The sequence below is a fragment of the Pseudophryne corroboree genome, chromosome 2, assembly GCF_028390025.1.
Source record: "Pseudophryne corroboree isolate aPseCor3 chromosome 2, aPseCor3.hap2, whole genome shotgun sequence".
NCBI lineage: Eukaryota > Metazoa > Chordata > Amphibia > Anura > Myobatrachidae > Pseudophryne > Pseudophryne corroboree.
In genome coordinates, this window is record NC_086445.1 from 20,305,431 (window position 1) to 20,318,358 (window position 12,928).

A 12,928-nucleotide genomic window follows, 5' to 3' on the forward strand; every position below is an offset into this window, starting at 1 on the left:
ATATGTTGGGAGGTATACACAGGAATCACTGCTTAATAATAATAATAATAATAATAATTTATACTACATGACTTACCTTTCTCTGTCCTGCCCTGAGGCATAATAATAATAATAATAATAATAATAATAATAATAATAATAGTAGTAATAAGAATAAGAATAAGAATAAGAATAATGACTTATCTATGTGCAGGACAGGAATGGGTTACCAGCCTGTGTCTGTCACATAGCAGCCACTAGAGGGCGATCTCAGCTCCCTGATGACCAATCACATCCAGGAAAAAGAGATTTTGTTTTTCTTCTATTCATTGAAAAGGTTAATGCCAGTAGCTGAGAGAGGAGGAGGAGGAGGAACTGGGGAACAGCAACAACATCACAAAGTAACACAAGGCCATTGCTTGTGCTGAGCTTCTGAAAGGTTAGTACTGTAAATGTGGGGGGATTAGAGTGCAAGCTCTGGGGGAGAGGGGCCCTGCTGTATGCTATTACATGGGGAGACCCTGGGAGTGGAGGAGGTGCTCTGCTCAGTGATTGCTGGGGTGTAACAGGTGCCCAGTGTTACTGTAATATGGAGAGTGTCAGCTCTGCTGGACACTGGGCCTGCTCTGCAAGTTCTGGCTGTAAAGCACTGCACAATGTTTGCTGCAGTGAGATTAGAGTGTAAGCTCTTCAGCAGTGCACATTGCTGGTTATGTTGCTTCAGGCTGGAAAGTACAGAACACTCCTTGCTGCGATGACATTGGAACCTGCACTCGGTGATACAGCACTATAGTGTTATTATTACAGGGTGTAAAGTGCCGTACACTCAATCCTTCGGGGGGAGATTGGAGCGTAAGCTCTGCGGCACAGTATCACTTATGTTATTTCTGGGCGTAATGTATAGAATGCGCCTTACTGTGGTGAGATTATAACTCTGTGCGCAGTTTGTATGTTCTCCTCATGTTGGCGTGGGTTTCCCCGGGTTCTCCGGTTTCTGTCCACATTCTGAAGACACGCCGGTAGGATAAATTAGTTCATTTTTATGTCAGCAGCAATCACTTAGAGTGCAAGCTCAGTTTGGGCCTGTTGTTTTATTTCTGGGTTTAAAGCACCGAATACTCCTTGCCACGGTTATCTTGGAGTGCAAGCTCTGTTGTTCATCATATCTGGGTTTACAGCTCCTGCAGTGGTAAGATTAGAGTGCAAGCTCTGTTGTATAGGGTCTGTTGTGTTATTTCTGGGTTTAAAGCACCCAATACTGCTTGCACGGTTATCTTGGAGCGCAAGCTCTGTTGTCCAGGGCCCTGTTTGCATCATCTCTGGGTCTACAGCGGTTTGAGTAGAGTGTAAGCTCCGTTGTGACACAATTGCGGCATGCTCTGATTCTTCTGTCGGAAGTCCGTATTGACACCTGTAGACAAGCCGAATATTTGTAAAGGTGCGTAACTGGCAATCAGAGACAGGTGGCAGGTGTGACGTGCTCCGTTATGTGGAAAGGTGGTTTGTGAAAATCAGCTGTGCAGCGTAACCCGTTGCCAAAGTTGGTTTGTGAAAATCATCTGTGCAGTGTAACCCGCAAAGCCTGCGAATTAACACGTAAAGCACCAGTTCTCTCAATGGCCAAGCCAACCTGACTTCCTATCGCTGCTTTTCCGCCTTGTCCTGCGCCATGGCGTGTTTAGGAATCTCTGCCTTAGAGCCTCACTGTTCCGGAAATGGTGCAGTTGCTGCATTCTGTATTTTCTTCCCACTGATTCAGCACTTCATAGTAAAAAGCAGGAACTGGTCTCGTTTGAAGGGACAGGATGACGTCACCGTCTGTGCAGCAAATAGGGGGCGTCCTGACTGAGTACTGGGTATAGATCCTGCCTCACATGAAACCTTCCGCCTGTAAGTAAGTACTGATGCTTGGTGACAATAGAAACACCCTATAATAAATCATTAGCAGCAGCTGCGGTCAGACTTAAGGGCCTATTTATCAAGTCATTCTGTCCTTAAAATATACGGGAACTGCTGCTTCCCCATGTCTGAGGGCAGAACTAAGAAACCGTAAACATATGGAAATGGACACCGGGAGATTTGTCCTGCTCTCCGTCCGCCAGCCCTCGCAGCAGCCGTCCGCAGAGTTTTCCGTGGGGACTGTATGTAACAAGATCCCAGAAGTGTAATATTTTGGGCTTTTGCCTACACCTTCTTCAGATGGGGTCAGCCTCTATGGGGCAGCCCTCCCAGAGGGGGATCTTGTGATCCTTCTCCGGTGGGCTGGAGGTGATTCCGATGCCCATTGCATTTTCTTCACATTGCACATGCGCAACTGGGTAGCCCGGCAAACGCAACAACATGGCCGGGCCTGAAACCTGGGTGTAAAGTGATGGCGTTTGCAATCACCGTACTTCTTACTGATCGCAGGGATGGGCTCTTATCTGAGCCGTGTCTCGTGGTTTAAATTGGTGCATTCCGCCACAAAAAGAATCCTTAAGGCAGTCTTATGTGGCCCTATGTTTTCTTAATTTTTCGGGGGCTGGAGGCATTTCTTCAATCTGTCCCTCGGTGAGGTAATTAGGTGCCTATTTATCAAACCTTACCTTGGAAAAAACTTCAGTTTTCATCTGATAAAGGGTCGTTTATAAATGAGGGCTATTTATTAATTCCCTACACCTGGAATAATCACTGATTTCTCTGACATCTGCATAGTTAATGCCGGATACCGTTCTCTCATAGTCAGTGACGTCACCGTTGCACGGGACACTTTGGGGGGGCTGCAGGTGCTTGACGGAGGTGTGAGTCAGCCGCATGTGACCCAAGGAAAGGGTTTAATAGCTGAGTGCACAATGGGGGATTTAATCACATAAACTCTTAGGCCTGTTGCCAAAACGGATTACTCACTCCTGCTATTGCCTCGTTATCAGCCGGGCGTCCTTCCGTCTAACTCTCATAGTAATTAATAAAGCTACGTCTGTCCCCAAATACAATTATCACACACAGGAATTCTGTTGTGTCTGTGTTACTCAATAGGCCATTTTGGGTGGTATAGTGTCCTATGTCTGTATAGGGTGTAATAGATATATTATGGTCATGGCCAGTGGTCAGGTCATGTTGGGGGTGTAGTGTCCTGTGTCTGTATAGGGTGTAATAGATGTATTATGGTCATGGCCAGTGGTCAGGACATGTTGGAGGTATAGTGTCCTATGTCTGTATACGGTGTAATAGATGTATTATGGTCACGGCCAGTGGTCAGGTCATGTTGGGGGTGTAATGTCCTATGTCTGTATAGGGTGTAATATATGTATTATGGTCATGGCCAGCGGTCAGGTCATGTTGGGGGTGTAGTGTCCTGTGTCTGTATAGGGTGTAATAGATGTATTATGGTCATGGTCAGTGGTCAGGTCATGTTGGAGGTATAGTGTCCTATGTCTGTATACGGTGTAATAGATGTATGATGGTCACGGCCAGTGGTCAGGTCATGTTGGGGGTGTAGTGTCCTATGTCTGTATAAGGTGTAATAGATGTATTATGGTCATGGTCAGTGGTCAGGTCATGTTGGGGGTATAGTGTCATGTCTCTGTATAGGGTGTAATAGATGTATTATGGTCATGGCCAGTGGTCAGGTCATGTTGGGGTGTAGTGTCCTATATCTGTATAGGGTGTAATAGATGTATTATGGTCATGGCCAGTGGTCAGGTCATGCTGGGGGTGTAATGTCCTGTGTCTGTATAGGGTGTAATAGATGTATTATGGTCATGGTCAGTGGTCAGGTCATGTTGGGGGTATAGTGTCATGTCTCTGTATAGGGTGTAATAGATGTATTATGGTCATGTTGGGGGTATAATGTCCTATATCTGTATAGGGTGTAATAGATGTATTATGGTCATGGCCAGTGGTCAGGTCAAGTTGGGGGTGTAGTGTTCTATGTCTGTATAGGGTGTAATAGATGTATTATGGTCACGGCCAGTGGTCAGGTCATGTTGGGGGTGTAATGTCCTATGTCTGTATAAGGTGTAATAGATGTATTATGGTCATGGCCAGTGGTCAGGTCATGTTGGGGTATAGTGTCCTGTGTCTGTATAGGGTGTAATAGATGTATTATGGTCATGGTCAGTGGTCAGGTCATGCTGGGGTGTAGTGTACTGTGTCTGTATAGGGTGTAATAGATGTATTATGGTCATGGCCAGTGGTCAGGTCATGTTGGGGTGCAGTGTCCTATGTCTGTATAAGGTGTAATAGATGTATTATGGTCACAGCCAGTGGTCAGGTCATGTTGGGGATGTAGTGTCCTCTGTCTGTATAGGGTGTAATAGATGTATTAGGGTCAGGTTATGTTAGGGGTGTAGTATCCTATGTCTGTATAGGGTGTAATAGATGTATTATGGTCATGGCCAGTGGTCAGGTCATGTTGGGGGTGTAGTGTCCTATGTCTGTATAGGGTGTAATATATGTATTATGGTCACGGCCAGTGGTCAGGTCATGTTGGGGTGTAGTGTCCTGTGTCTGTATAGGGTGTGATAGATGTATTATAGTCATGGTCAGGGTCAGGTCATGTTGGGGGTGTAGTGTCCTATGTCTGTATAGGGTGTAATAGATGTATTATGGTCATGGCCAGTGGTCAGGTCATGTTGGGGTGTAGTGTTCTATGTCTGTTTAGGGTGTAATAGATGTATTATGGTCATGGCCAGTGGTCAGGTCATGTTGGGGGTGTAGTGTCCTATGTCTGTATAGGGTGTAATAGATGTATTATGGTCATGGCCAGTGGTCAGGTCATGTTGGGGTGTAGTGTTCTATGTCTGTTTAGGGTGTAATAGATGTATTATGGTCATGGCCAGTGGTCAGGTCATGTTGGGGGTGTAGTGTCCTATGTCTGTATAGGGTGTAATAGATGTATTAGGTCAGGACATGTTGGGGGTGTAGTGTCCCATGGGGGTCATTCCGAGTTGTTCGCTCGTTATTTTTTTCTCGCAACGGAGCGAATAGTCGCTAATGCGCATGCGCAATGTCCGCAGTGCGACTGCGCCAAGTAAATTTGCAATGCAGTTAGGTTTTTTACTCACGGCATTACAAGGTTTTTTCTTCGTTCTGGTGATCGTAATGTGATTGACAGGAAGTGGGTGTTTCTGGGCGGAAACTGGCCGTTTTATGGGTGTGTGTGAAAAAACGCTGCCGTTTCTGGGAAAAACGCGGGAGTGGCTGGAGAAACGGAGGAGTGTCTGGGCGAACGCTGGGTGTGTTTGTGACGTCAAACCAGGAACGACAAGCACTGAACTGATCGCAGATGCCGAGTAAGTCTGGAGCTACTCAGAAACTGCTAAGAAGTGTCTATTCGCAATTCTGCTAATCTTTCGTTCGCAATTTTGATAAGCTAAGATTCACTCCCAGTAGGCGGCGGCTTAGCGTGTGCAAAGCTGCTAAAAGCAGCTAGCGAGCGAACAACTCTGAATGACCCCCCATGTCTGTAGCTTCTTGCTCATGGTGTGACATTACAGTACATGTGTGAGATGTGTTAAGGCTCCATCTCTGCACTCTCCTAGGACACCTTCCTCCACATGGCACAGCTGACGATGTGTCAGGTGTAGCGGAAGGTGACATGACGGCCATGTGTCAGGTGTAGCGGACGGTGACACGACGGCCATGTGTCAGGGGTAGCGGACGGTGACATGACAGCGATGTGTCAGGTATAGAGGACGGTGACATGATGATGTGTCAGGTGTAGAGGACGGTGACATGACAGCGATGTGTCAGGTGTAGAGGACGGTGACATGACAGTGATGTGTCAGGTATAGAGGACGGTGACATGATGACGATGTGTCAGGTATAGAGGACGGTGACATGACAGCGATGTGTCAGGTATAGAGGACGGTGACATGACAGTGATGTGTCAGGTATAGAGGACGGTGACATGATGACGATGTGTCAGGTATAGAGGACGGTGACATGAGAGCGATGTGTCAGGTATAGAGGACGGTGACATGACAGTGATGTGTCAGGTATAGAGGACGGTGACATGATGACGATGTGTCAGGTATAGAGGACGGTGACATGACAGCGATGTGTCAGGTATAGAGGACGGTGACATGACAGTGATGTGTCAGGTATAGAGGACGGTGACATGACAGTGATGTGTCAGGTATAGAGGACGGTGACATGACAGTGATGTGTCAGGTATAGAGGACGGTGACATGAGAGCGATGTGTCGGGTATAGAGGACGGTGACATGACAGTGATGTGTCAGGTATAGAGGACGGTGACATGATGACGATGTGTCAGGTATAGAGGACGGTGACATGATGGTGATGTGTCAGGTATAGAGGACGGTGACATGATGGTGATGTGTCAGGTATAGAGGACGGTGACATGATGACGATGTGTCAGGTATAGAGGACGGTGACATGACAGTGATGTGTCAGGTATAGAGGACGGTGACATGACAGCGATGTGTCGGGTATAGAGGACGGTGACATGGCAGCGATGTGTCAGGTATAGAGGACGGTGACATGATGACGATGTGTCAGGTATAGAGGACGGTGACATGAGAGCGATGTGTCAGGTATAGAGGACGGTGACATGACAGTGATGTGTCAGGTATAGAGGACGGTGACATGACAGCGATGTGTCAGGTATAGAGGACGGTGACATGACAGCGGTGTGTCAGGTGTATAGGACGGTGACATGACAGCGGTGTGTCAGGTGTATAGGACGGTGACATGACAGCGGTGTGTCAGGTGTAGATGACGGTGACATGAGAGCGAGCTATGGTGGTCATTCCGAGTTGTTCGCTCGCAAGCTGCTTTTAGCAGCATTGCACACGCTAAGCCGCCGCCTACTGGGAGTGAATCTTAGCATAGTAAAATTGTGAACGAAAGATTAGCAGAATTGCGAATAGACATTTCTTAGCAGTTTCTGAGTAGCTCGAGACTTACTCTGCCACTACGATCAGTTCAGTCAGTTTCGTTCCTGGTTTGACGTCACAAACACACCCAGCGTTCGCACAGACACTCCCCCGTTTCTTCAGCCACTCCCGCGTTTTTCCCAGAAACGGCAGCGTTTTTTCACACACACCCATAAAACGGCCAGTTTCCGCCCAGAAACACCCACTTCCTGTCAATCACATTACGATCACCAGAACGAAGAAAAAACCTTGTAATGCCGTGAGTAAAATACCTAACTGCATAGCAAATTTACTTGGCGCAGTCGCAGTGCGAACATTGCGCATGCGCAATTAGCGGAAAATCGATGCGATGCGAAGAAAATTACCGAACGAACAACTCGGAATGAGGGCCTATGTTGGGCTGTCAGAGTGGTTGCTCCCAGCTGATTGCTCTAGACCTGATTAGCAGAATCCAGAAGCTGCCTTATGCTCCTCACCTCTCACCTGGTTACTGAGCTGGAACCAGTCGGTGCACCTGCTGGCTATACTTTCATTCTTAATGGTTATATAGTGCAGTAATGGAGTATATTGGTGGAATAGCAGCTTATATAGCCCCTGTACCAGGGCTACAGGAGGGTATCTGTGATGAGATAGACCTCTGGGACCAGAATCGGGTGTGTCACCAATATACTTGTCATTGTGTATGATGGTGAACGTGTTGTTGTGATTCCAGAGCGGTGGAACACTGTGCACCAGAAGGGTCTCTATGTCGCTATAACTGTCTAACGTGTGATAATAACGTGATGTCACAGAGACATCTCCATTCTGTGCTATTACATTGTTCCACTCCATTCAGAAGAAGCTGCCAGTTCCAGTGTACTGCTGTATATGCCCTGTGCAGCTAACGCTCAGCAGCTGGTGCAGGTTGGTCTGGGCATTGGTGCAGGTTGGTCTGGGCATTGGTGCAGGTTGGGCAGGGCATTGGTGCAGGTTGGGCAGGGCATTGGTACATGTTTGAATTGGCATTGGTACAGATTGGAATTCTCATTGGTATAGGTTGGAATGGACATTGATACAGGTTGGTCTGGGCACTGGTGTAGGTTGGTCTGGGTATTGGTACAGGTTGGTTTGGGCATTGGTGCAGGTTGGGCAGGGCATTGATACAAATTGGGCTGGGCAGTGATACAGATAGGACAGGGCATTGGTACATGTTTGAATTTGCATTGGTACAGATTGGAATTCTCATTGGTATAGGTTGGAATTGGTATTGGTACAGGTTGGAATGGGCATTGGTACAGTTTGGAATGGGCATTGGTACAGGTTGGTCTGGGCATTGGTACAGGTTGGTCTGGGCATTGGTACAGGTTGGAATGGTTATTGGTACAGGTTGGACTGGTCATTGGCACAGGTTGGTCTGGGCATTGGTACAGGTTGGTCTGGTCATTGGTATAGGTTGGAATGGTTATTGGTGCAGGTTGGTCTGGGCATTGGTACAGGTTGGAATGGTCATTGGTACAGGTTGGAATGGTCATTGGTACAGGTTGGTCTGGTTATTGGTGCAGGTTGGTCTGGGCATTGGTACAGGTTGGAATGGTCATTGGTACAGGTTGGTCTGGTTATTGGTACAGGTTGGTCTGGGCATTGGTGCAGGTTGGAATGGTCATTGGAACAGGTTGGTCTGGGCATTGGTGCAGGTTGGAATGGTCATTGGTACAGGTTGGTCTGGTTATTGGTACAGGTTGGTCTGGGCATTGGTACAGGTTGGTCTGGGCATTGGTACAGGTTGGTCTGGGCATTGGTACAGGTTGGTCTGGGCATTGGTACAGGTTGGTCTGGGCATTGGTACAGGTTGGAATTGGCATTGGTACAGGTTGGAATTGGCATTGGTACAGGTTGGTCTGGGCATTGGTGCAGGTTGGTCTGGGCATTGGTGCAGGTTGGTCTGGGCATTGGTGCAGGTTGGAATGGTCATTGGTACAGGTTGGTCTGGGCATTGGTACAGGTTGGTCTGGGCATTGGTACAGGTTGGAATGGGCATTGGTATAGGTTGGGATGGTTATTTCTGCAGTTTGGACTTGTCATTGGTACAGGTTGGAATTGTCATTGGTACAGGATGGAATGGGCGTTGGTGCAGGTTGGTCTGGGCATTAGTGCAGGTTGGTCTGGGCATTGGTACAGGTTGGAATGGGCATTGGTACAGGTTGGAATGGGCATTGGTATAGGTTGGAATGGTTTTTGGTGCAGGTTGGTCTGAGCATTGGTACAGGTTGTAATGGGCATTGGTACAGGTTGGAATGGGCATTGGCACAGGTTGGCGGAGCTTTCCCTGCACTGGACCCTGATATGACAGTAATAGTCAGCCCATCTGGTAAGAGGGACCTGATCAGAGAAGATGTAGCTGAGACTGTGGTTGACAGCTGAGTGAGTGTCAGATGGGCACAGACTATAGGGTGAGAGGGGTGGCAGAGCTTCCCCTACACTGTTATCGCTATAATGGGGAAATGTAAGAAAAGAACCAGCTAGAGCCTCATGAGGTCAGATAGAAGCGTTGTGTTATGTTTATAATCATCACGTATACCCCTTTCAGTCTGACAGAGCCGGGTCACACCCGGAATGACCCCTTTCACACTGCACTTAGACCTGGGATCGACCCGGGACAGCCCCGTTTACACTGATCCTGGGAAATCCCTGCAAATACATATGTATGTCATTAGAAATGGACATTTTTCTGGCTCACATGCTTCAAGAACGGCTTTTTCAGAGTCATCATTTTATTAACAACTTGCTGTTGTGTCCGGATAATTCCTCTGGCTACAAGCAGCTCTGCAATGTTCTTATAGACCATAGACCCCTTCACTGTGCCTGGTATCTGTCTCTTTATGTCCTCCTCCCCCCTTATGCTGAGCAGCTCCCTGACCTCCTGATCAGTCCAGGTAGCCATATTGCCTGTCTCCTCCACTTCCGAGACTTCTCCTCCGCTTCCCCGGGCACTGGATGATGACATCATCTTTTCTGAGCCCCAAAAAGCTCCAATGAGAGGCCTCTTAACAGTCCCATGTACGGAATACCGGGTAGGGCCCATTCACACTACACTGCATCCCGAGATGATCCCGGATTCAACCCTGGTCATGACCTGGGATGAAATACCGGGACACTCGATACGGGATATTCTTTCAGGACCCTTTCACACTGAGGAAATTCCCGGGTTGATGCGCGTTCATGTACAATATTTGACAGTCTGGAAGGGGTGTTTTAGTTCTGCACTTTATACTCCGTTCAGAGATTACTACTGAAACGCTTTGTTTCCTGTAATGACGAGCTGAGGTCATTGCCCAGACCGCCTCCAGCCTTATCATAATGTGGTGATTACATAGCAGGAATGGTTTTGTTTATTAGACTGTTCAGATTATTTTGTTGTTAGAAAAACCTTTTCTTATTAGTAATATTTGTATTTATTTTTATAAGGGGACAAGTTAAAATATTCATTTTCTTTTCATGTTGAAGGAACCAAATAGATAATTAATAAGACATTGATACACATTCAGAAAAAAGCACAGGTGTGTGTGCAGGTATCTGCGCAGAGGCAATTATCTGCACAGTGGGGTGTAGGTGTCTGCGCAGTGGGGTGTAGGTGTCTGCGCAGTGGGGTGTAGGTGTCTGCGCAGTGGGGTTCAGATGAGAAACTGGGAGGAGATGAAGAGGACAGAGATGAAAGATGGGTATAGAGGGACAGAGATGAAAGATGGGTATAGAGGGACAGAGATGAGAGGCGGGGGGGACAAATGAGAGATGGGGTGGTAAATGGGACAGAGCTGAGAATTTACAGGAGGTGAAAGGGAACAGAGATCACAGAGAGGAAGACGGGGACAAGGTTAGGGGGAGAGAGATGGGAGATGGGATATTTAGGTGGACAGAAATGAGATACAGGGAGGCAGGGGGGTTGAGGCGGACAGAGATGAGGTGAGGGGTGATAGGGGACAGAGATGTGAGACGAGAAATGGAAGGGGGTAGGGGGGGACAGAGCGACAAGACGGGGACAGTGTTTCTCTCATCTGTTGTCCCCTACACTGCCCCCGCAGAGATGAGAGCTGGAAATAAAACCTGCAACGCAGGGCACAATAACTTGCAACCTTGCATTTGATGGGTCCAACATACTAATTGTAATATCATTTTCTAACCATTGTATAACAAATCCTTCCGTTGTGTCTGTACTGTTTCCAGTTTCTCACTCTGGCTTATGTAACAGCTTTATACTTTGTAGCTTATGTTATCGGCAAGTGTTAGATACATACACACACACACACACACACACACACACACACACACACACACACACACACACACACACACACACATCTCTACCTGTGATCAGGCCTCTAGCACCCTGCACCTGTCACAACCCGTGCAGTTCCTCTTTCCTGCCTGAGGTGACGCTCTCTGCTCTGGTGCTTCTAGCACACTCAGTGCTGAGATACAGACCAGAGTGTGCTAGAAGCACAAGAGAAGAGAGTGACACCCCAAGCAGGAAAGAGGAACTGCACGGGCTGTGACAGGACAGGTGCAGGGTGCTAGAATGAACTCTATCTGACTAGCACAAAGCTGACACAGTACTTTATATTCTTATCCATCCTGTTGCTGCCTCTGGAAGGTGACATTGCAGTAATTCACATCTCTTCCCCTCCTCCTCTAAAGACCAGGATTGCTACGGGGGTCACTGTTACACCCCCTAAGTACTTTCTGTGGCCATATTCATACTCTAATACCTATACTGGATGAATCGATGCCTTTTCCTTACACCCAGTGTCAGAATTCTTAGGAAAATACGGCTGAAGTCGGAGACTTGTTGCTACAATGTACTGTACCGTCCTCCATAATTGCTACAATGTACTGTACCGTCCTCCATAATTGCTACAATGTACTGTACCATCCTCCATAATTGGTACAATGTACTGTACCGCCCTCCATAATTGGTACAATGTACTGGACCGTCCTCCATAATTGCTACAATGTACTGTACCGCCCTCCATAATTGGTACAATGTACTGTACCGTCCTCCATAATTGCTACAATGTACTGTACCGTCCTCCATAATTGCTACAATGTACTGTACCGTCCTCCATAATTGCTACAATGTACTGTACCATCCTCCATAATTGGTACAATGTACTGTACCGCCCTCCATAATTGGTACAATGTACTGGACCGTCCTCCATAATTGCTACAATGTACTGTACCACCATCAATAATTGCTACAATGTACTGTACCGTCCTCCATAATTGCTACAATGTACTGTACCATCCTTCATAATTGCTACAATGTACTGTACCGTCCCCCATAATTGGTGCAATGTACTGTACCGTCCCCCATAATTGGTACAATGTACTGTACCGCCCTCAATAATTGCTACAATGTACTGTACCGTCCTCCATATTGCTACAATGTACTGTACCGTCCCCCATAATTGGTACAATGTACTGTACCGCCCTCAATAATTGCTACAATGTACTGGACCGTCCTCCATAATTGCTACAATGTACTGTACCATCCTTCATAATTGCTACAATGTACTGTACCACCATCAACAATTGCTACAATGTACTGTACCGTCCTCCATAATTGCTACAATGTACTGTACCATCCTTCATAATTGCTACAATGTACTGTACCGTCCCCCATAATTGGTGCAATGTACTGTACCGTCCCCCATAATTGGTACAATGTACTGTACCGCCCTCAATAATTGCTACAATGTACTGTACCGTCCTCCATATTGCTACAATGTACTGTACCGTCCTCCATAATTGGTACAATGTACTGTACCGTCCTCCATAATAGTGGAAAGCAAAACATGACTGTAACATTGATTTATATGAGCAGTGCAAGTGTTCCTTGTAAATGATTGTATAGCATATTATTGTATTGTGATCCACATTACTTGGCCAATAGCATGCGGTCACTCCCTGAAAATGGTGCATATCCTGGAGCTCACAACCATGCAGTCTCCATGGTTACACATTAGCGCTAGGATGGGTCAATCTATACTGCCCCCATAAAGTTTACTTACCTTTCTGGAATCAGTTACCAGCGCT

General features: G+C 47.0%; 1 protein-coding gene across 1 annotated transcript in view; it reads left to right on the forward strand.

The window, feature by feature from the left end:
• Nucleotides 1-315: 315 nt before the first annotated feature.
• ARAP1 (ArfGAP with RhoGAP domain, ankyrin repeat and PH domain 1) overlaps nt 316-12,928 on the forward strand; it is a 304,443-nt gene continuing 291,830 nt past the window's right edge. The window contains exon 1 of the mRNA XM_063950593.1: nt 316-418. The gene's annotated coding sequence lies outside the window, so the exon portion shown is untranslated. The remainder of the gene's footprint in view (nt 419-12,928) is intronic.